Source organism: Argiope bruennichi, chromosome 8, assembly GCF_947563725.1.
Source record: "Argiope bruennichi chromosome 8, qqArgBrue1.1, whole genome shotgun sequence".
Taxonomy (NCBI): domain Eukaryota; kingdom Metazoa; phylum Arthropoda; class Arachnida; order Araneae; family Araneidae; genus Argiope; species Argiope bruennichi.
In genome coordinates, this window is record NC_079158.1 from 50,189,094 (window position 1) to 50,214,618 (window position 25,525).

General features: G+C 27.2%; 1 protein-coding gene across 3 annotated transcripts in view; it reads left to right on the forward strand.

Moving 5' to 3' along the window:
• The window catches only part of LOC129981225 (neural cell adhesion molecule 2-like), a 1,216,049-nt gene that overhangs the window by 571,864 nt on the left and 618,660 nt on the right, over positions 1-25,525 (forward strand). The window lies entirely within an intron of this gene.

The window sequence follows — 25,525 nt, forward strand, 5'->3', positions numbered from 1 at the left end:
ATTTAGAATAAAAAAGATAAAGTAATTTTCTAAAGTCATTTGCTATTGTCATATTTAAAAATTGCTTACTGGCTTTAGAATCGATTTTTTTCTGTGTGGGTATGAACTCGTTGCATAAAAATAATTTACAATGCTAACACCATATTTTCGAAAGATATATGTCACAGAAATTTAAAATGTCACACATTTTCATGAGTAGAGATCCCCAAACTCTAATACGAATTTTAATTTTTAATTGCCATATTTTTAACCCTGTTTGCATTTTCAGAAACATATATTGAATATCGGATAATAATCGGATTTGTTGCTTTTGATTTCTTAAATCTGTTTTTAAATATAAATATGAATGTGTAAAATGGCGAAATATTAAAAAGAATCAATTAATTTTTTTAAGTAGAGTTTGGAAACAAACGTAGATTTATTGATGCATTTATTTAATCGAATCACGAGAAACCCTTTAAAAGACATTAGTTATGTGTTAAAAATATGAAAATAATGACAACAGAAATCTACATGTCATAGGAATTTTAAACTATCACATACTTTTAATTAAATATAAAAAGAGAAACTGAATAAAATTTCATTCGGCTATATTTTGAGATAAATTTTTCATTTGATGCTTATTTAAAAATCTTTACACTTATTTAATATGTGAACTTTTGAAAAATATTCTAGTTGATCGCGAATTATTTATTCTATATAGATAGATTCATTTTTTTTGTTCCTGAAATACTAAAGGTTATTTAAACTTTAAAAAATGATAACATTTCTTGATATGTTAATAATATTGATTTCAAACATATTTTAGACGACATGAAAAAAGACATTCTTAATTCAGTTGCAAATCAGTTGCTTAATTTCAATTTTAAATGGCAATATATTAAGTCTGAAAATTAAATTAATCGTCCCGTAGAAAATTAAATACACAGGCAAGCTGAGATATTTTATATATTTTTAGAATTAAAAAGTTGAACATTAATTCTTCTAAATTTAAGGAATTAAGACATAAATTATCTAATATGTGAAAAGTTAAAATGTGGGCAACTTCACAAAATATGACTTATATTTCCAAATTATATATTAATTTATACTTTTATTGATAGTAGCATATATCAAGTCAGTTACATTTAAAATATAATAAAAAATAACTAAATGTAATTAATACAGATTTATGCAAATTACTTTTAATATTACATTTTATGTGAATAAGTAAAAAAAAAATAATAAAATGTAATTCGGCAAATCAACCATATTGAGATTTAATGTAATATCCATGTAATGTGAAGTTAAATATGATATTTAAATTTTCGAATTTTCCATCAAATTTGTGAAATGAAATCAAAATAAAATCGTCACCACTATTTTCTGAAATCCTCCCACTAATTATTAAACTGAACTGATTAAGTTAAATAACATCTGAACGAAATCAGATATTAGTAAAATGTTAGTCAAACTACATGCTTACTGTTAAAAAAATGCTATAAAAATATAATTATGGTCACAGAAGTTTAAAAAAAATGTTTAATATTAACTCCTTTGCATATAATGATGTGTTTCCCAACCACATCGATATACTGAATTTTTAGAATACTGAATCAATATACTGCTATTAAATGTGCATATTAAGTAATTTAAAATGCAAAAATCATTTAGAGACGCTTCTATATTTCAAATTCCCTTTAAATTATTTTAAAAATTTAAATTTTAATAAATTACCCAAACAGGAATGCCACATAATTAGGAAGTTAAATAAATTCCTGGTTCAAGGGATAAAATTAGTAAATATTTGATGGTATTTGACCATTTTTTTTTAATTTCTCGCAACATCTATAAATTTATTATTTTGAAAGTTCTTTTTGAATTTCAATCAATAAACATTTATCATCGGGAAGGTATTTTATACCGATATAAAAAAATGCATAAAAAATCATATACTAAACTTGTTATTAAATCCATTTCATGGTATTTAAGCATTTTTTTTTAATTTCTCGCAACGTCTATCAATTTATTACTTCGAAAATTTCTTTTGAATTTCAATCTGTAAACATTTATCAGTGGGGAAGTATTTTCAACTTATATAAAAAAAAGTATAAAAAATTATATGCTAAACTTCAGTTATTAAAGCAGTTGTTAAGCTCTATAAATAATATCCTACTGAAAAAAAATGTACGCAATTTCCCATTATTTTTGTATTGCATATCGAATTGTCACACTCAGATTAGTGTAATGAAAGCAATGAGGTTATTTACTATCGAAAACATATTTCGGTGGGCATATTTTGAATGAATGGAATACTCTTCTATTGTACCATGAAACCTTCCTGTATTCATGAATTCTTACTTTAAATTACATTTTATCTGGTAGTTTTCTTTTTCTGCATAAATTTCTCTGCTTTGGCTCCGCTACACGTATATCACGCATTCAGGCATTTTAGCATTGATAAATTGGATGCATAGTCCGTACTCCAGCTTGCCATTTTCGCATAAAAATGTTCGAAAAAAGAACAAAAAAAGAACAAAATATTTTTTCTCTTCTACTCCAACTTTCCAGAATGAATAATAAGTATCACATTCACGTATACAAGAAAGGGAGCTGTATTCAGCATGTTCTTTCTTCCTTTTTTCTGTCTTTTTCTTTTACCACTTTTTTCTTTCTCCCACTACCTATCCTTACAGCTTTTTGTTATGTTCCTTTTCTGCTTACATTTCACTAAAATGGCCTCAGAAGTACAATGTTAGCCGCGAAATGTGAAACGTGTGTGAAATACGCGTATCTAAAATTATGAGCTCCAGTTTTGCATTACATTCCTTTGGTTTTGTATGATACCCAGAGACTAATGGAAGTTATTTGTTCCCACAAGTCTTGTGTTTAAGAAATTTATAGCGCATGATTTCTCAAGTAATTTCTTTTCAAGTGACTTCTGCTATACAGACAAAAAAAAGTAGGAAATGTATGAAAAGAATCTTTAATGAAAAAAAAATGATTTTTTTTTCTCCACCACCAAGGATCATTACAGTAATGACTTCAGAATTAAATTATTTAGAAAATACAAGATGGAAAATAAAATGAGTGATATTCCTCATATAATAAAGAATTATACATTATTTACTACTGAAAAAAATAGTCAAAAGAATAAATAATACTTTTTTTAGTTATTTAATTGTATGATATCAGTAGACTAAAAGAAGTATTTTTCTTCAAACAGTTCTGTGTAGAAGCAGATTTATTACTTTTGATTTCTCATAACTTCTTTTACAAATGACTTTGTTCGTTTTTCTTTCTTCTTTAACAATCTATTTATTAAAAAATGAAAATTATGTCATTTTTTCATTTCAAAGGACATTTAAAAAATGACACAGCAAAATTTATTTTTCAAAACACAAAGTGGAAATAAAAGGAAGGATATTTTTGGCGAAACGATGAAATTAGTAAAATTAACTTTATTTTTGTTATATTGCTTAAAAGAACAAAACATGTTATATTCCTCAGTTAATTATTTGTTGGCTTATGATATCATGGTTTAAATAAAAATATTCTTTTCTATAAATTTACATTATATAATAATGTATATTTACATTATACATGATCTGTTGAATATATTAGTTAAATTTCCCTAAAAAGTGTAATTGAAATGTCGTTTGATTGATCATAATCTTTGATTAAAATATTTAAAACCATCTGCCGGTGAAGACCAATAGGTTAACGAGAAAAAAAATTAATTTTAATATGAATTAATCTTTTATGCATAATTCTCCCATGACTCATTCAATAAAAAATTTAATCATCAAAGTGGAATTGAAACAAAACTCAATTATTTTAAAAACCTCACACTTATTCAACCTAATGGAATTGCGAAAATTCTTAATAGTATCTTGTCCCATGACGTCATAATACAAATAAAGTAAAATTATAAAATTAAAATAATCTATATTCTATTGACTGTTGGAGTACTCTATTTCAATTTCTTGTGTCTCATACAAACGGTAGATAATAAACATAATCACTTATCCCCATCATTCAGCAGTGGAAGAAAGTCAAGTGATTGAATATTCGATGAAATGACGGAAAAGGGTAGAATTTCATGGTGAATTTGCCAAACATTGTTAAAATTTGTATAAAAAAACCCTTTTTTACAAATTAAAAAAACAGTACTACAATTAAAATGGAAATAAATATTTGAAATTCCAAATTTTAAGAAACTCATTTTTGTGCAATAATATTTATTGAAATCATTATAGAGAAATTGTAATAATCTCTCATTTAATTCCGAATTCAATTTTTTTTAAAATTCAGACATATCTTTCTGAGATACATATTTCCATCCTCTAAAACATACTAGTTGTCTATTATCTTTATATCATATACTGACAAGCAGTACTGGAAACTACAATGTAATTTCTAAAATAATATATTCATATTAGGAGTCTTGGAAAAATTTTATGGAGTTAGTGCTTCCACTTAAAGAGGGTTTAGATGCTCTAGAAACATTTTTAGGGGAAAAGGAGGGGCCTGCTACAAATAAATACAGAGCATTAGCAAATGTGTGAATATTTAAACTGATATGTCTTGAAGATTGGGAAAAATAATGGCATACATGGGGGGGGGGCTGTTTGCATTTGCTAATTCATAGATGATGACAGATGACAAAAAAATCTCATATTATACTCCATATACCAATTAAGTTTGTTGAATCACTGTATAACACACCATTTATAAAAGTAAATTCACAACCATATGTTTAGCATAACGATAAAATTTTTATTTTATGATATATTGAAGTTTAAACAAAATTTGTCATCGATTAATGTAGAGTATTTCATACAAGCATTTTTGGAGAAATTCAAAAATGACTTTTGAAAATAATTCTTATTATTATGAATTTTAAATTGCCAAATAATCTGAAGCATATACTTAAAAGAGGTGACAAATTTCATGTCAAGTACCAATGAAATTTTCATCAATATAAAACTGAAAATTACATGATCAAGTAGATGATTATGTAATATTTATATGCTGTAAGACGTCGCTTGTTTCAAAGCATGTTTCAAAGTTCAGACTAATGAATTATAAGTTTCTGGTATCATGATATTTTAAGCATGATTAGTACCAAATACTCTTAGAGATCTTAAACTCTTTAAATTAATAAAACATCAGAGCTCGTTTCAATCATCCAAAATAGATTGATCTCTAAATTTGAACTTTCTAATTTCGCATAAATGTTTTAGAATTAATGATTTGACTGACTAATCTTAAGTAAGATTCATTGATGTTTAAATTACAAATGTTTTGAGTTTTGTTTGTATAATAGTATTGATTCAAAAGATTTGAATAATTGAATTTATTCTGGCATTTGCATTACCTAATGATGAAAAAATGGATTTAAACCCAGTTCTATGCGATGGAATCCTAGATATTTTGTTTTTTCTTGTGTGCATTTGATATTTCAGAATATATAAAATAACGTTTTTTTCACAAATGAGTTCATTGCTTTTCAAACATTAATGCTGAAACTAGCAACTCTATGTCATTTCTTCTATGCTAGGTACAAAAATATATCTAAGATAGGCGAAATAAAAGGGGAAATTTATATAGTTTTATTGCTCCAGAGAATCATATGTTTTTTAAATAAATAATTTCTTAAATAACAAATAAATAATTTAAAAAATAAAAATGATTGTTTTTAATAATTACATTTTGATATTTTTAGAGAATTAAAAACTTCAGATCTTAAGCAAGTAACGACTAATACTAATGAACAATGGTTTTTGTATTTCTCTATGAATGATTGACTTCAAACGTGAAATACAAATTTGTTAAAAATAAAATATTTTCTTATGTTAGCTTCACCTGTAACTGAAACAGATTTTGATGGTTAAGGAGTCATTAAAATGAGCCACTGCATCAAAACAAGTGTACCTGAAATACAATTACAAATTTAGAGTACACTTAATTTACTCACAAGATGTCAGTTTTATTTAATTTACTGCTAAGGCTTAGTCTGTAAGAAAGTACACCCTCATGTTTTTTTAAGTCTTCAGTAGTCTTCTAAGTAGTATGGTTTTAATTACTTTTATTATTTCCCTCTTAAGTTGCCTCTACATTTGAATAACTTTTTTTCTTATTTATATTTTATTTTCCTATATTCTAATTCGTATGTCTGTATAACCGTGGCAAATATCTGCCTTTGGACATACTTCATTTTGCAGTAAATAAGACCACTGGTTATATGAAAAGAGAGATTGAATGAATATAACAATGCTCAATTTTGAAGATATGTTGATATTATTTGAGACAAATTTTGAAATATTGAAGCTATATCTTAAGATAAGAAGCCTCCTGAGCTTGCTAATGTTTTCACGGACATTTAATAGTCAAATGAGTTTTAAAGTAAATCAAAATAATTTAAACTATAGAAGTTTCGTAAAGTAAGATTTTGAATATGAATCTATCTAAACATGAAGCCATGTTTCTAACAAAAGACACATCAAATATATTATTATTGATGGAATGGATTTTGAAATCTTTGTATTCTAATCCAAAGGAGCTATTCTTCACGAAATAAAGCAAAAATATCAGAAATAAAAAAAAATTAACTTGATTTAGTTTCATTTCGTTGAATTCAGCATTCCGGGAAGCAATTATTCTCTTTGAATGATTGTAAACGTGTAGGTATTATCAGGAAACAATCAATTATTGCATTTATTTCGAAGTTAAAACTCGCAATTAATTGATGGTTTCCTGAATAATTAAATAACTTTTTGAGTTAATGATTTAAATGAAAGCTATGAATAGCAACTTCGATTATTCAAAACCAATTTTCAACCCAATTGTGGAAAGTTATTTCGGTATCAAATCCAAATACGAAGTGAAACCGCATTATAAATTGCCACTGTTAGGAAAAATTAAGGAACCCGTTTTTTTCTCATAATTTTGGAAATTAATTTTGTCAGCGTCGCCTTTAATTAGAATTCTGAAATCCGTTCGCACTTGATGGGAAAGTTTTTCTCAAAATTTCATTTACTGTTGGAGGGTTTCTTTACGTCAAACAGTTCATTAACGAAGTGATACGGATCCTATTATATTTAATTAAATATCTTACCACAGCCTTCACTAGTAAGCCATAATTTTTCCTGAAAAAAATGTTCAGGCTTAATAACGATTCATCAGGTTGCTGCATCGTCTAATTGATTTTACTGCCTATATTATAACGCATTTATTTAATTATGATGATGGGGAAAATTATGCTTTTTTTTCCTCGAAAAATTATGAGAAAAAATTAGCTTGACAAACGCAATATGTGGAATTACTAAAGTTACGTCAATCCACAAAAGTGACATTTGAAATTAATGTGAATTCAGATTAAATGAATTCTGTAAAATGAATCGAAACGATATTTTCACGAATGTCAAACGCTTGCTTGTGATTAAATCATTTCTAAAGTACAATATTTTTGAAAAAATCCCTAGTTGATATTTGCTTTATGTGTAAAATGTTTGGTTTGGATTTGTTGGCAGGGCAAATTTTTCTAGGAGAATAAGCAAAATGGCGATGGGAATTCTTATTCGGGCGATAAAGAAATCGATTTATGTATTTTTTGTTTATTTTCTTTAATAAGGAATAGTTACATTTTATACCAGGCAACATAGAATCTTTCAAAGTAATGATTGGATGGACATTGAAAAAAAAAATATAAAAAAATTAATAAATCAAAATACAAGCGCATTTGAAGCTCGAAAATAAATAGTGAAGATCGTTTTTTTTAAATGAAACAAAATATAAATATAGATTAATTGCAAATTACAAAAAATAATGCAATATTTTTTTTAAAGTGAAGTAATTGTTATATAAAATGTAAGGAAATATAAAAACTATATAAAAACGCATACACAACACAAAAAAATGTACATGAAAAAATAAATTAATAAATATACACTACATGATTAAAAGAACCCAAATGTATTCAGATTGATTTTTTTTATTGAAGTGCTATTTTTATAAAATTTAAATATTATATGCAGTAATCAAAGCATTTGATGAAATGTGAATATCAATATCAACTTTCTGGGAAACGGTCTTATATCCAATTATTTTCTTCCTCAAAAATATTTGCCCAGTCTTTTAAGGGTTCCTTGACTGAATCATTTATGTAAAATTTAAGTTTCAGCATTATATAATCGAAACTTCAAGATAGTTTTTCAACCCACATTTGAATTTATTATTTTTTTTAATCTGAAATTTTTCGAAACTTTTGACAATCATGAAAAAAGCAAATGACGAAAAAAATATACACTAATAAAAAATAATGTAAGAAATAGAAGAGAACGGTGAACTATGTAATTTATTTTTAATATTTGTGAATAGAAGCTCTATTGGATTATTTTCAGGCACTAGAAGAATAAAATATCGTACTTTATTAATGAAATAATATTTCCATGTTACTTTAAAAAAATCAAGCTAATTGAAATAGCGACTTTGACTGCATGCGCCAAGTGAATGAATGAATTTATTATTTCACTTTTGGACCGTTAGAAAGTTAAACAAGTTATAGTTAAACCATATTCAATCTTCAGGAACAAAAAGAATAAACTCAAGCAGAAAACAAGGTGATGCCTTATACTTACTAACTGAAGAATTGAGTTCTCATATCTCAAATAAATATAAAATGGATTGGAGTAGTAAAGTAAGAACTCCATGATTTATTCTATTGAATATCAGTTAATAGGATAAAAAAAATTGTGCTTGAAGTGACGATGAAATATTATAGTAATCCTGTGTTCCATTGAAATATATGTTCAACACCATTGTGAGAGCAAATCGAGTTATTATCTCAAGACTTGGGAGTGATGTGTGTGGGCATTTTATGATCATTCATTAAAAAATTAAACTACAGTTTTAAAATTTGCAGGTAACTATAGGTTTAAATAATAGAAACCAAAGTAATGAACGAGAGATGTGAAAACATTAAAATGCCCTGAACTGAAAATACAAAATGTCTAAATATAAGATAGCAGGTATGGATACAGATGCAGAAATAAATGATTAAAACATACACATAACATTCGTCTTTTAAATCATTTATTTTTCATTCATTTTTCTAATCATACTGATGTAATTAAAATGACAATAAAAATAACGTTAAAGCCATTAAATATAAAAGATGAGCGTTTATCTTAGTTAAGCTAACGGATTTCAGAATTTTTCGAGAACAAATTTCAGAATTAAGTTCAGACCAAATTTCGGAATATCAAATGAAAGCATATAATCAATGCAAATGAGCAGCAGAAATGAAAGCAAATAATGAGATAAATGATGACCGAGATGAAAGGAAAACATCTTATCTTTATTTATCATTTATTTATAAATTGAAAGAATATATTGGCAATAAAGACATAACCATAAACAAATACTATAAAAAATATATTGGCAGAATATATTATTTAACTTCGATTGCCTTAACAGAATTTTTAATTTAATAGTAAAGTAATTAATTCATGGCTGGAAATTTATAAAAAACATCACCAGTATTATTAATTTACACTATTTTCGCCTAATATATTTTACAAGAGAATTATGAGCAAATTATAGATAAAACTCACAAATTAATTCCCAGTTATTTCAATACATATTCAACATACTCTGAGAAAAATAACGACACTTTATCTTTGCAGTCACTTTACGAGTTTAATAATCCAGGGTGAATTACCAAAAATAGCTCATAATATTGCAAGCGCTATACACAAATTGGATACTTAGTTGCTATAAAAAACATTGCAAAACGAGACACTGGGAAGAGAGAAATCCTAAAACAGTTTTAAATCAGACATTTCTTCACAAATTGAAGTAATTTACTCTTTCTGAAAATAACAACTTCCTATCAGATCGAAATGAAGGGTCAGTCAAGCAAATAGTTCAAAGACGGGATTTGAGTCAAATCTCATACTTTCCAAGAGATTGCGGTCATTCAAGTGAGCAAAGGGCTTAAGATCTTTTACGTTTTTACTTCCCAATTGATAGCCTTTTTATATGGACTTGCCATTATGAAGTATATTCTGGGAAACTATCATGATGATAATCAAAAAATAGCAACTGCTTATTTTAAAAATTGCAGTTGGTGTATTTTTTTCTTTCTTTTTTTTCCGAATTCATCTAATGATATAGAGATGATAAGTGAAAGAGATAAAAGAATGCAATCATTTCATGGTATATAAGCTATGAAAAGTTCATTGTTTGAAAAGAAGTACAACAAGTTTCTGGTAAAATATTTCATTTATAACAACAGTTATGAATTTCCTCAAAATGTTCCCACTGGATTATCATTTTAATATGTTATTTATTATTTTTATTTTCCGGTCTGTTTATAATATAGTTTTAGGAATGTTCCCAGTTATAGTTATTTGTACCAGCGTTCTCAATATGATATAGAACTCGTGATTATTAGCTATAATCAAGTTCAAATTTAAAGATTCAGCACACGCGTTTCCAGAGTTGCACACCATGCCAGAGGAAGGACACATCACCGTCGACGTAGGATACATATGGCCTTAGCACTTAGCACCATACCACACTTCCGTTTCTAGAACTCATGTTGTCCCTTTCCTGTTTCGTATAGATGTATGTGAACTTTATTAAAAAAGAAAAATTACGCTGCAATTATTTCGAAATGAACACAAAAATGACAAAATATGGACACATATGGCATAACAAAAAATGATAAAAACTAGAATGACAGATATCTGGAGTACATTAAATATGAATAAATAAACATCATAATATATAATGAATGAAAAAATGAAGCAATTATAAAAATTAGGTACTTAAGGAGGTTTAAAGACATATAATGAATAAAATACGAGTACTATTAACACAATGCACGGAGAAATTGATAAGTTTAATCTAATTGAAATAATTCTCCATGATCATTAGGCATTTAATCATGTTTATGATTCTTTGTTTGGAAAATGAATTATTAAGGATCATTTGTTAAAAAGACGATGTATACGGTTTACAAGAAGCGAAATTTACATTTAGAGAAACTGGGTTTCGAAACGAGAACTCTTCTATACCGATATCAAGATCATATCAATATGATCTAGTATATTTGAACATTTAAAAGTAAAAACAAATATTATACAAACATTTAGAAGAATGCAGATATATATATATATATAAAGCTTAATAATGTTGTTGATTATTAATTAATATTGATTAATTATATATATAATGATTATTATTTTAACCTTTATATTTCTGGCCAGAGTAAAACTTAAATGGAGTTTTGATGGAGAAAGAAAGAATTTCCCATTCTTTTTTCTGAAAATTCCTCCTCCTTTTTTATTTCTTTTTTTGAAAGAAAAAGTGTATGGTCATTTGAAGAAGATAAGGAGATAGAAATAGTTTTTCCTTCTCTTTTCTTTTGCTTTTTTTCTCGAATAAAAAAAAATGGTTTGCGATCATCCTTGATCGCCAAAAGAATTATTATAGTTGGATCATTTCTTCCTTATAGTCTGTTTTTGACTCAAAGTATTATATATTTCATTTGCCAGCCTCAATTTTAAGCATTCAAAAGAGAAAGAAGTTAGATGTAGTACGATTACAAACTTGAAATTATAAATTACACTTATTCAAGGTTTACACAGTCATCATATATATATATATATATATATATATATATATATATATATATATATATATATATATATATATAAATACAGAGTGTTCATTAATTATTGTCGGGGTTTTCGCACCTCATAACTTTCGAATAAAAAATATTACGCAAAAACCGATTACGTATTCGTAAATTACAACTCAAAGAATTTTACGTGGCAACAATGCGAACTTAGCGCATTACCCCACAAATGCTGGACAACACTTGGAGGGAAATCGAATTTTGTCTCGATGTGTTACGAACCACATGGCAGCCATGTGCAAATTCATTAATCTTTTTAATATCATTAATAAAATTCTTTGAGTTGTAATTTACGAATACATAATCGTCTTTAGCTAAATGCCTACAAAGAGCAAAATTGTGGAAGCTTTACACTTTAATATCATTAATAAAATTCTTTGAGTTGTAATTTACGAATACGTAATCGGTTTTTGCGTAATATTTTTTATTCGAAAGTTATGAGGTACGGAAACCCCGACTATGATTAATAAACACCCTGTATATTATAATAAACACAAATATAACACATTACATGTATAACACACACACGCACACGCACCCCCCCCCACACACACACACATACATAATTTTATATGATCAGTTTTGTTATTTATTAAATTTATGTGAAATGGATAATACATATTTTTCAGCTATCTTTGAAATTATGGAATCTGGTTTCTTTTCTGTGTTTCAATATAAATGCATCAGAAATGGTATTTTAAATAAATTAAAAGTTGTCAAATTTTATATGTGACAACATATATTTAATGTTAATTGATTAGGTTTATTTAAATCCACCCAAAAAAGAATTATGATAGAATTCATTTACATAAACCGTCTCTTAAACTGAATATATTTCAAAATAATCTTATGAAGAATAATCTTGGCATTGAAATTCAAGATAAAATCCATTTTCAATTCACAATGTATGAGAAGATCAAAATATGTGAAAAATAAATTTCTTTATAAGCATTCATATTTTATCTAAATAATCTTCCCCTGCATTCGTTAAGGTGCCTTTGGAATTTGAAATTTCTTTAATTATATCAACTTTAAGAATATTGGTGTAAATCCAAATTTCACATCAACTTCTAGCAATTTCTTTCTAAACCTGATATCTCTGAATTTTATGTTTATGGAAACAATGTCAATTGAGTAAGAAATCATTTCGTAGAATATCAAATATGAATATGTGAATATTCATAAAATGTAATATTTTTTAATCTCTTGTCTCATTTAAATTCTTCTTTCTTTCACATATTGAGTTTCCCTCCTACTCAAGTTTATTAACAAAATCTAGTTTTTCTGCATGAAAAGTGCATTGGCACAACTTCACAATAAAGCATTTTCGCAGCCTCTTCTCTTTGCTATTTATTCCTTAAGCTACAATTTATGAACTAAAATGCTTTATCATAATAACTCAGTAAAACTGAGCTCCAACAAGGCTCTCAATAAAATGACAAAAAGCACACCGCAGTAATCATACGACAGTAATATATTATGCCCGAGCTCCGCATGGCATAACCTGTTAATTTTACTTTTAATGAAACTCAGCGGCGACAGTAAAATGCACCTTTGTGTATAGAGAAAATTAATTTCTGTGAGATTTATATACCACGCACTCTGAAACTAAGGGTCTGCTTTCGTGCATACCATTGCAGTTTGCTCTTTATTATGTTGCTGCTGTGTATTTTTTTACTTCTCTTTATTTTCCTCCGTAGATGCCATTTTTTTTATGGAGCGTGGTTAATTGCAACGTAAACTTCGTTGGCAGAGAAATTAAGTTTCTTATTCTTACTTTATTTTTTTTTTCCTGTGCCACCACAGCTGTATTTTTACTCCAAATCGCAGTGATATTTTTTCAATTACCCGGAATGTAATAAATTTTGAGCCGGTTGGAGCCTTCCTCAAGGACAAATTAAATCTTTCCTCGTACCTTAAAATTTAATATAATGGAATTATGTTTGGTTTATAGAGTAATAAATTATTCGTATGCTGAAATTTGTTTGGAATGCGATAAAAAAATAAATTACTGAGGATTTGTGTCTCAAAAATATAATGCCCAATTATATTTTCAAATGTATTTATTTACTTACTTTAAAGATAAGTTCGGGAGAATATAAAATTTTATTTTTCGATTGATATCTTAAGCAGATTATTTATAAGAGGTACTTAAAGGATCTTACTTTAATATTTTGTGATGTTTTAAGTTTTCATTTTTATACAAATATAATCTGAAATATTTTTATTTTATTTTATTTGTTTAATTTAAATTATCCTTCACCTTATTCACAACATATAATACAATAATTTTATACCGTTAAATATTAGAAGGTTTTCCTAGAAACTATTTATTAGATTTTTTTTTGTTTTTTTGCATGGCTGACTATACTTTAATTTTTTATTGTGTTTCATTATTTATTCATTATTTTTTATCGTTTTCATTTATAATTATTATTCGTTATTTATTTTTTATTTTTATTTCGTTATTTAACTGTTAGCTGCTATCATAATAAACATTTTCATTTTTCAGTGTTTTTTTCTAAATTCATATTTTTGGCAGAAATAGCTATTCAATTTATTTCGTTAATTATTTTTGTAGCTTAGAAATAGACATTGGATTAATTAGAGCGGAATCTAAACTATTTAAAGTTCTGTCTGATTTTCAAATTTGTCTGATTTTTTATTTATATAACCTGATTAATAAAATATTTTTACTTCAATTTATTAATGTAATGACAATAACTTTCTTGTTATACTTACAAATTTTAAAAGTTATCGAATTGTTGACAATCATTTTCTTTGCAATAATACTGTTTTATCAAAATTATATTTGCTATGTGCGAAATGTAAGTAAATTGTTAAATAAATATAAACTCAAAATAAGGAGTCATATTTTAAACTTTTTAAATTCTTATTAGTCAAAATTTTTAAAACTACTTACTTAAAATTCAAATAGGAATTAAAAATCTTTCGTTTTTTCAATAAATGCATGCATTAGAAAAAAAGATCCACTGTATTCAAACCAGCATCTTCATATAGCACATTTCACACCGTCTGTTATTTTTTTTAGCTTAGAATAATGAATTTAAGAGAAAGATAATAAGATTCTAACAACCTTCTTTAATAGCTTGATATAATACTTAATACCAATTAAATATGCATTTGACAATAATGATACCACAATTTTTTCAATCTGCTAAAACATTGCTGTAACGAAACCTCATTTAGATGAAGTACATATTACAGAGGAAGTCTGAATACCATTAATACCACTTCCTCTCTAGGCAATCTCTTCCTTTCCCCCTTTGAGAATAAATATATGCGCATACAACGATTTCATTCCCCTCTAACCTTGGCACATACACATGCGCGTATTACCCACACCCCTCTGCATTTCGTCATCCATCAATTTAATCTAATGCACCCGGTTTCTCTCTCTCTCTCTCTCTTTATGATATGCATTTAAAGCGAGATAGAAATAATGGGGCACCTTAGTTTTGCAGAAATTTACCCTCTGGCGGTTTTTAGGTTAATGGTGCATAAACCGAAAGGTTGTTGTGTTTTTGTGCTCGATACGTTTGAGATCGCCACTCTGTCAAATTGTTTGGAATAATTGCTTCAATGAAGGAACTTTCCGATGTTTCTGCAGGCGATGTAGCAGAATCCAGAAGCTGGCGTTTTAATTTATTGTGATTAAAGTTTATCTTGTTGCTTTTGACTGGTATAAACGGATAAGAGAGGCAGTAAAATTCGCTTCGACAATCAAATTTTTATCCGATAATCAAACCAAGACTAATTGAATTTTAATAAGCAGCTGGCACGATTTAATCGAAATTCTGTTATCGCATATTAAAATAAAAAATAACAGATATATATTAACAATTATATTTAGAGATGTAAAAGCAAAGAGTGGATATATAATAAAAGCCATTTTTGTATGTATTTTCCTTTTAACATTGTATTTTTTTTTAGATAAAATGCTTTCTCTTATTTTTGTTATTGCTAAAATTTTGAAAGTTGGTAGACGGATATTGAGTTTTTCTTCTTAAATATGCATGTGAACATTCAGAATGTTTTTCTACATCTATGAATACTTGAGAGACAGGCTATCGAAAATTTTGCTTGAAGTTTAGATCGATAAATTAGCAGACATTCGCTACTCTGGAAAGTATAACATGCGATGTTCATGTTGATTATATTCTGATGAGGTGTTAATGCATAAGAAGGTTACAGTTATTTTGAATCTTTAGCAGCCGTTATGCTTTCCGCTTCGGCCAGTTATTCATTCAGTTGTTCTCATTGGAAGTTTATGTATAATGTAAAATTCGCAACTTTCAAAACATTTTTCAATACTCAAAGGTGATTAATTTAAAATGGATCAATTAGACCAACCAAAGAACATTCAAAATATATTACAAATTGCTTCATTCTGTTATCGCTGTATCTTCAATTTTGAAAATATACATTTGTCTATGCAAGATAATTTAGAAATTGATTGATTGCAAGATAATAAATTGAAATCTAATTTAGTAAATTAGATTTCAAATCTTCGAACTAATCAGAGGGAGTTGTTTGACCAATAATTTTCTCTCATACTCTCTAATAAAGGTGTAGTTCCACTTTTACCTCAAAAAATGTTGACCTGTGTTAAAGGTCACAAATGCTTGGCATGGCATTGGCAAACAATAGTTACAAAAGCGTGTTTTTTCTCTGACTTTTTCATGTGATCTTAAGCGATTTCTTTTTTGGCAATTAATCTATGGCATGTAGCTAATACACCAGTTATCAATTCAGATATGTATTTTGGATGTCTTTTTCAAAACTATTGAAATCAAAATTAGATACAGAATTACAATTGTAGACAAAGGATCATATATTAAATTTTATTAATTTAAGGTATCCCATTTCTGACTTATTGCGTTTAAATATAAGAGAAAGTACTGACAGGCAGACAATCAACACTTTGATAGATTTGGTTCAAAATTTGATAATAATATACATTTTAGATAGTAAAATTGTGTGCCAAAATTCATCTATCTCGCTTTAGATGTTTAAAAATTATAGTGTTTACTTTTATTCAGTCAGATGGACAAACAGAGTTTCTTTAAATGAATTTCGTAGAAATTATTACTGAAATTAACAAATGGGCTATAAAGTCTACGAGCCAAATTTCATCCGTTTAGCTCGGATTTAACCGTTAACCGTTAAAAAATACGTGTGCTTTTCTGCATCTGGAAGATCCTAGACTTTGAGATTTTTTAAAATCTCGAGTTTAACGATTAACATTTTCTTTTTTTGTATGTATCGTATATGATAAAGTAAAAAAGATGATTATATTTTCAAAATTGATATCGTTCTATGCTTTTGAAAAGAGCACATATTTTAGAAATTTCGAATAGAAGTTATATTTAATTCAATCTATTTAATACTATTAGAAATATTGTTCATTTTCCTATAGTATATGAATTGCCATGAAATTAGATTTCTTTGATGAGTGTAGACACTGACTGTTCCGGTGAGTACCGAATGTCGACTACCTGAATGTTGATATTCATAGTAGAATGCCGATAATTTTCCGTTATCATTCTTTCACCATAACATATTTAATACTAATAGTAGTTTTTTAATAGTAGTTTTATTGAAATATTAATTTATAAATATATGTTAAAGGAAAAGTGTTGAATTGAATCAATGAAAAACGATATAATAAATAACTTTACGTAAGTCTCATTATTTTTTTCATTTAATAAAATTTTAATAACAGAATTTAGAAATCAATGCAATCTGTAAACGAAGAAAGCATGTAATTCCATTTACAGGAATAATGCTAAAATACATGAATAATGCTAATGGTTTATATTAATAATAAAAGCATTAAATATTTATTATCCATTGTTATGATTTCTGTATTTATGCAATTTAGAAATTTACATATGTTTAATCAAAAATTGGCATATGGTGTTCAAAGACTTTGACAATAAGCATGTATATTTAATGCAGAATTCTGAAACATTTACTAAGCAGATCAAAATTATTTATTCACATTATGCTATTTTGAATGATGCACTTGAAAGTAATATACATAAAAGATAAATTAGCTTTCAAGTACAGGTAATCGTTTAAAAAATAAATTAACTAATATTAGTGCATTAATTTTAGTTTCATGTAAGGAAGCCTTTATGAAAGTGCAATTTAATTTATTTGTCTTTGAATACATTAAAACTTATTATTTACACTTTCAAATTTCGTAGAATAAATTGATACAAATTAAATTAGTAGTTTTAAAGACCAGTTTGCGTCGTAACTTTTTTTTTTCATTTGAGACATTAATAATAATAATAAGCTCTGTACGTCTTTAGTAACACATTTATAAACATACGAAACTAATTAATGCGATGTATATTTGTTTATAAGGTTACTATTATTCTAATGTCATTTTATCATTTATTAGTCATTAACGATTGCATAAACATCAGCCTCATTACGATTAAAATACAGGATGGTTCATATCTAAATTTTTTATATCTGGAAATATAGTAGTTTATTAATTCTATCAATACTGGAAAATCAGAAAATCTCGTTTAACGGAACACAACGAATGCTCAATACTTTTGTATATAGCTGCAGGTTTCCACCCATTTCCATTAAATATGATTGATTGAATACCAGTGGCGGGTGCTTTGTTCGTTAGAGATACCAGCTTAAATGAGTTTTAGAGATTGGGTGATTGGCAGATAATTCATAAGATGTCAGAAAATACATTTATTTAGAGGCCATAACTTAAGCAAAGAATTTTTTTTTCTTATTTTGGAAAAAGAAAACATTGCGTCCCTGTTTTATGAAGTAACTGAACTCGAATAATCTAAGAAAAGAAATGGTTATTACGTGATAAATATATGAAAGGGCCATTAAAGACATCAATGAAGATATTTCTTAATCAGTAAATTCTTCTTAGAATTCATTCTTGGGAATAAATGCATAATTTTATTAAATCGAAGTTGGAGTTGCAAACAATAAAGAGCTAGTCTGAAATGTTAATTACCGTATCAAATTGAAATGAATTTTTTACCATGCCCAAATAAAAAAGGTGACATTTAATCTCTTTCTCCCATTATTTTTACTTTCTCTGCTACACTACTATGGAAGGATATTTAATTTCGGCGGATCTCAAGCGCAAAAGTCAGAGGTACGAGGTGAAAGTTGTATTGCTGTATAATACAATTAATGTTTAAAATGGGAATCTAGCCCAAAGTTCTTCAACTATGAAGCAAAGTTGCTGCCATTATGGAGCCTATTTTATTAGATGTAGGTAAATAGTTGTTACAAAAATTATACATTTGCTTTCATCAAATTTTAGAATCTATGCAAAAATTTGTTACTTTTTAGCACACTTTTATTCAGGCTTTCAAACTTCTTTTTAAGATATTTTCATTTTAAAATCGACAGAGTGTCAATATTTCGATGAATTAATTCTTCCCTAATTTCAGTTTTTTTATATCCTATTTGAAACTTGGCATATTTCTAACATATGAAATTTCTGAACTTAAATATTATTTTTGTAATAGTAAGCTATTTTAATATTTTCAGAAGTTTTCTACAGGTCAAAAACTTAATAGCACGAAAATTTGATTTCTTATAGGTGTTGCCATCTGGATGTGAATTTTAGAAATAAAATCTTAAAAAAATTCATCTCTGTGTATTTAAAATGAAGTATAGATAAAAGGCAAAGTAATCAAAAATAATTAAAAAAAAGGAATATTTTTAAATTATAATAAATTAATCAAAGAGCAATTTTCAAAATGATCGTTAATAAATTTCTTTTCATACTAATATTGAAATGTGTAACGAGTTGCTTTATGAATTCCCAAAAAACATTGATTTCTTTTATTCCTTTTCAAAAATTATCAAATGGAAGAAAATTTAAATAAATTATCAAATATAATATCTGATATTTCGGCTTAGTTTTAAATTTGTAGAACAACTTATAAATTATAATAAGTTAATAAAATTATTATTTTCAAAATTATATTTAATGAATTTATTTTCATATATATATATATTAAAAATGAATAAGCAGTTACTTTGAAAATTTCTTCTAAAATCGATTGTTTTTATTCCTATTCGAATGGAAGATAATCCGTAAGAATAATTGCAACTTCGGCCTAATTCAAAATTTTAGAGCAATTTCTAAATTATAATAAGTTAATAAAATTGTTATTTTCAAAATGATCCTTAGTGAATTTATCTCATACAAATGAATAGAAATGAGTAACCAGTTACTACGTAAATTCCCCCCAAAAAAACGAATTTTTTTTATTCCTTTTCAAAAGTTATCAAATGGAAGATAATCTGTAAGAATAACTGCAACTACGGCCTAATTTTAAATTTTGCTCTTAGATCAAAATCCCTTCAGTATCAATTTCTTACGCACAAAGAAAACATTGCTTATGAATAGAAGCCAACGAATGCTTTCCTAACTTAAAAGAACCTTCCATTCATGAAAGAAATCGCATGCATCTCCAAATCACCATTCTCCCCACAAAGAAAACCAAAAAGGGATAGATGCTTGCACTTTAGAATTCTAAAACTGCTGATCAAGTTTTTCCCTAAATCTCCCCCCCCCCCCTCGAATGCAACGAAGCAAAAGCACAAAAGTAGCTTGAATCGAAGGCGTTTGCTTTGTTGAATTGCGAATCTGTAGGGTTATTTTACCAACGCTACTAGACTTTTCGTTCTTGGGTTATGCTTTCGCTGCCCAACGTTTTGGACTCAACAGATAGATTTTGATCAGGGAGCAACATTTATCTGTGAAGCTTAAGGATTTCTTGTAATTTGAAGTTTCGGTAAAACAGAAAATTCATTTTTATGTGTGTATTTTAACATAAAATGAAATTCGTAAATCTCTAGATAAGTTTCAAATTTATAAAGGTTTAAGTAGTAGGTTTAAATGTAAAAAATTTTAATATGATGTTTTTAAAATTAATAGGCTTATATAAGCCAAGAAAATAAATCAAGTGCTTAAGATTCTCCACTCTCCAAAATTACTTGTTTTATTTATGTTACATATAATAAAATATACAAAATAATGCTCGTAAAATGTAATGTCCATATGAAGTCTGAGGTAAGTGTATATACCAGTGAAGTACCCCCCCCCGATCGTTAAATGTGACTGACTGACACTTTTTACTAAAGCTACTAGACTTTTCGTTCTTGGGGTGTGCTTTCACTGCCCAACATTATGATCTCAACAGATAGATTTTGATCAGGAAGCAACATTTATGTGTGAAGCTTAAGGATTTCTTGTAATTTGAAGTTTCGGTGAAACAGAAAATTCATTTTTATGTGTGTATTTAAACCTTAAATGAAATTCGTAAATCTTATACAAGCTTGAAATTTATAGAGTTTTAAGTAGTAGGTTTAAATGCAAAAATTTCAATAGGTTTTTCTTAAAATTAATAAGCCAAGAAAATAAATCAAGTGCTTAAGATTCTCCCCTCCCCAAAATTACCTGTTTTATTTATGTTACATATAATAAAATATACAAAATTATGCTCGTAAAATGTAATGTCCAAATTAAGTCTGAGGTAAGTGTATTTACCAGTGAACTACCCCCCCCCCCCCCTCCCCGCTCGTTAAATGTGACTGACTGACGCTTTTTACCAACGCTACTAGACGTTTCATTATTGGGGTTTTCTTTCACTGCCCAACATTTTGGACTCAACAGATAGATTTTGATCAGAGAGCAACATTTATCTGTGGAGATTAAAAATTTCTTGAAATTGATTGATTCGGGGCAGCAGAAAATTCTTTCTATGTATGTGCATTTAAAATATAAATGGAATTTGTAAATCTTAGATAAGCTTGAAGTTTATGAAAAAATGGAATAAGTTTATATCTAAAAGCTTTAATATAATGTTCTTAAAGTCAATATACTTATATATACCAAGAAGGTAAATCAAATGCTTAAGATTTTTTTCTCCAAAATTACATGTAACATTAATATGTTACATCTAATTAAATATCTAAAATTTCTTTCATAAAATATGATGTCCAAAATTAAATCTGAGGTTAATGTATATGCAGCGAAATTCCTCCCCTTCCCTTTTCGATAAGTGTGACTGGATACAAGAATTTTTCGTTTCGTTCTTTCAGACGGGTATGGGGAGCAGATATGTTTCTTGTGAACTCTCAAAAGATACTTGAGGATATATTTGCTTAGTAACCAACAGTTGAGAGGGAACCTCCTTTGTATATCAGCCGATTATACAGGATTTTTGAGGGTCATTGAGTCTCCTTCATTGCGATTTTTGAGGGTTAGAGAATTTTTCTTATCTGTAAAGCAAAACGTCAGATGTTCCAGTATTCTGAAGCACCTTATGGTCTTAGGTATGATGGAATTAACAAATTAAATTGAAAATGACTTTAATTTTTCTTAAATTCGTAAATATTGAGAAACCTCAGAAAAATTCACGAAAGAACTATCTTGATATATTAAATCAAGATTGTGATATTCAAATGTGGTGAGTAAAGTTTGCTGTGGATTTAGTTATAGGCAGGAAATAATATATAAGAGATATGTTGTGATTCATTTCCTTTTTGAACTTACATCTTAATTGGAATGTTTTGAAATTTAACATACTCATACATGCCATAAAAAAAATCTAAAATGACAAAATAAATTATTTTTTTTCTCAAGGTCACATATAATAGATGTTAACGTTTAAAATATTAAATAGAATGTTCAGTTATCTTTTTTTAACTGAATTAAATAAGATGATGCAAACAGAATTTTTTTTGAAAATTATAACTATGAGATATTTTAATAAGAGTGTAATATTAAAATACTGAGTTAGAATTTGCTAATTTAGAAAAATATTTCATCAAAATATTTATTTTATATCAAAAAGAGAATAGTAGACACATATAAGATTTAATATAATTTTCTACACATTTTTCAACAAAAAAAGCAGAATATCTGATAATTTATTTCTTCTGGTATAAAATAGAGTGAGAAATTTCTATTTCCATTTTTATTCTTTCTGTATTAATATATTGAGAATATGATAATACATTCATAATGGAATTTCAGTAGTAGAATTACTGTTTTTAGAATGCATTTATACTTTAGAACCAAATGTATGTCTTTAATCCTAAAAAAATTTAATTTATTCAATTTTTTACTTTAAACTGAAATTCAGTTGTGTAAATTTTTTCTTAGAAACTATCAACATTGCTCTTTCCAAGATTTTTTTCTGTTACAAAACATGCCTGAAAAAGCATATTTTTATCTTATAACTTTAAGCGAGCAATTCTTGCATATCTATAAATTTATTTATTTCGTGTGTCTCGGAAACGGTTCTAAGGATTCGGATAACATTTTATATTTAGATAAAGTCTTGCTTTTAATTTTAATCTATGTATATTTCCTAAAAAATGCGATTTTACGCATATTTTCCATAAATAATTATTAGAATAAGCATATTCAACATTCGCTTCGAAGTATGGGTAGTGTAGTATAGTAGATAGAACAACATGAATGACGCGTGTGTTGCGGGTCGTCGTTCGAGTCGCGACTGCTTTATTGTGTGCTTATGTATTTATATTTAATGATTTTTAAATTTCCTTTTTATATCTTCTCTCATGCTGACGTCATATCGGCGTTAACATCATGGTGAAACTGAGTGTAAATTCCAAAATATAAGTAGTGATATGCAAAATGAATACCGTAATATAGCGATTGTTTCGAATAACGTGTAAAACTGAGTGCACTCATGATTTTTTTAAATTTATTTAAATGAACAGTTTATGTATATGTATGGTTAAAAAATATCCATATGTAATCAGTATGTGATTCGTATCTAAATATTTTCTTTAAAAATAACATGATTTTACAAAAAAAAAAAAAAAAAACTTGCAGGGACGAAGCTCGGTTTTCCAGATATTTTCAAATAAAATAAATAATTCCATTTTTTAATGCAGTTTTTTATATTTTTCATAAAAATCTTTCATTTTGGTTAACAAATAATATATGTTTTGAAATAATGCTATTTATAAGAACATTTTGTTGACTTATTTCATACGATAAAAATATTTTTAAAAAAAATCTTGTTCTTAAATGTCAAAATACATTTAATGCTTCTGAATTCTTTGTATCAGGGCGCTCGACTAGATTTCGTGTTTTTCCTCCAAGAAACACCAACAATAATCGTTTAGCAGGCCTCGAATGAAAGTGTGTCGAGCAGGATAATGAAAGTGCTCGATCACAGAAGAAGTATCCGGTGTAGGGGCGATGCAAAGAGGAAACGTTGAATCTCCGTAATCAGGAAAAGTCCATTTCTCGACTCTGATAAGTAGTCCCAAGCCTGGAGGGATTCAATCAGCTTTAGCAGCTAGGCGTGAGTGCGATCCGGCCGCTAATTCTGGACCCATACGCACAATCCGGATCTTATCCCTTTTTGCTCTAGCTCTCCCTAACTATTCAGGGGTGTATCCCAATTATTTAGCGGAGCTGACCAAACACAAAACTAGTGTCTAGCTCTTGATGGTTACCTAGCTTCGAGAAAATGGTCGGTCTTTGAGATAGCGGACGTGGGTGCGCTGTTGCGGAAGTTACGTTATTTGTTTTGTATGGGAAAAGGTTTATGCTTATCCGCTGATATTGCAAGATAAGCTAAGAAATATGGGTTATGCCACAGATCTGATTGTTAGAAAAGATAAGGCAAGATAATGTATTGTACCTGTTTCGCCAACCGTAATATTGAGATTTCTTTCTTAGTTTAATGCCTGTTTGGGGATTTGCTTATGGTGTAATGCTGTCCAGCATGAAAAGAAATATTTTTTTTTTAAAAATTGTTTTCTATTATTTATAAACTATTTTTTTTTAAATAGAGATTTCAGTGAATAATTAGTTCATGAGTATCGATGTCTTCAACGCGACTGGACGCATTGTTATTATATTAAAAATACGCGTAAATATTTTTCAAAATAAATATATATGACAATTGATACTTAATAGAGTACTAAAATAAAATTATTAGATTTCAAAAATTCTTTAAAATACAGATTTTAGTTTAATGATTCTAAAGCGCTGTTAGTAAATTGGGTTTTTAACAACATTTATTTATATTTTAATTTTAATGTATTTTCAGGAATTATTTTATAATATTGATCATGACTTAATTTCTTTATGGCTTTTTATTTACGTTTCTCACTTTTTTTAAATTTTTGCATTTATTTTAAGATTTTTTTAAATATTTTTTTATAATGCATTAACTAAAAAATGTTTTTTAGAATTATGTTATTGTATCCTTTTTTAATCATAAAAATATTTGATAAATTGGCTACTGTAATTTATACTTAGTCTTGCAAATTAATATCCTTATATTAATATATAAATGCTTAGTAAAAATGACACCTTTGAAGTGAAATCAATATTGAATAAAATTTAAACTAGTAAATTACGTAACTAAGTTATGATAATATTATGTTACTTTAATATCAAAAATAAAAAAGAATCATTGATAATCTTAGATATTTAATACATCAAGAAGTAAGGGTAAAAATTTTAGTGAGCATGAAATAAGTCAAGATAAATAAAAAAAAGAATGTAATAAAGTATCAAAGCCATACATCATCATTTTAAAATTTGTAATTGTCATGTTAGTGTTATGATTGAAAGCACTTCCCTTTAGGAAAATTAAAACTAGTTTTATAAGAGAATATGTATTATGTCATATCTTGTTAAAATATCAAATATAAAAACGAAGAAGAAAGGCTGTTCACAAAGATATTTACGTGGAAACAACTTGAACAATGTAATTTCTTACTTTATCTTAGCACCAGATTTCTAGATTCATT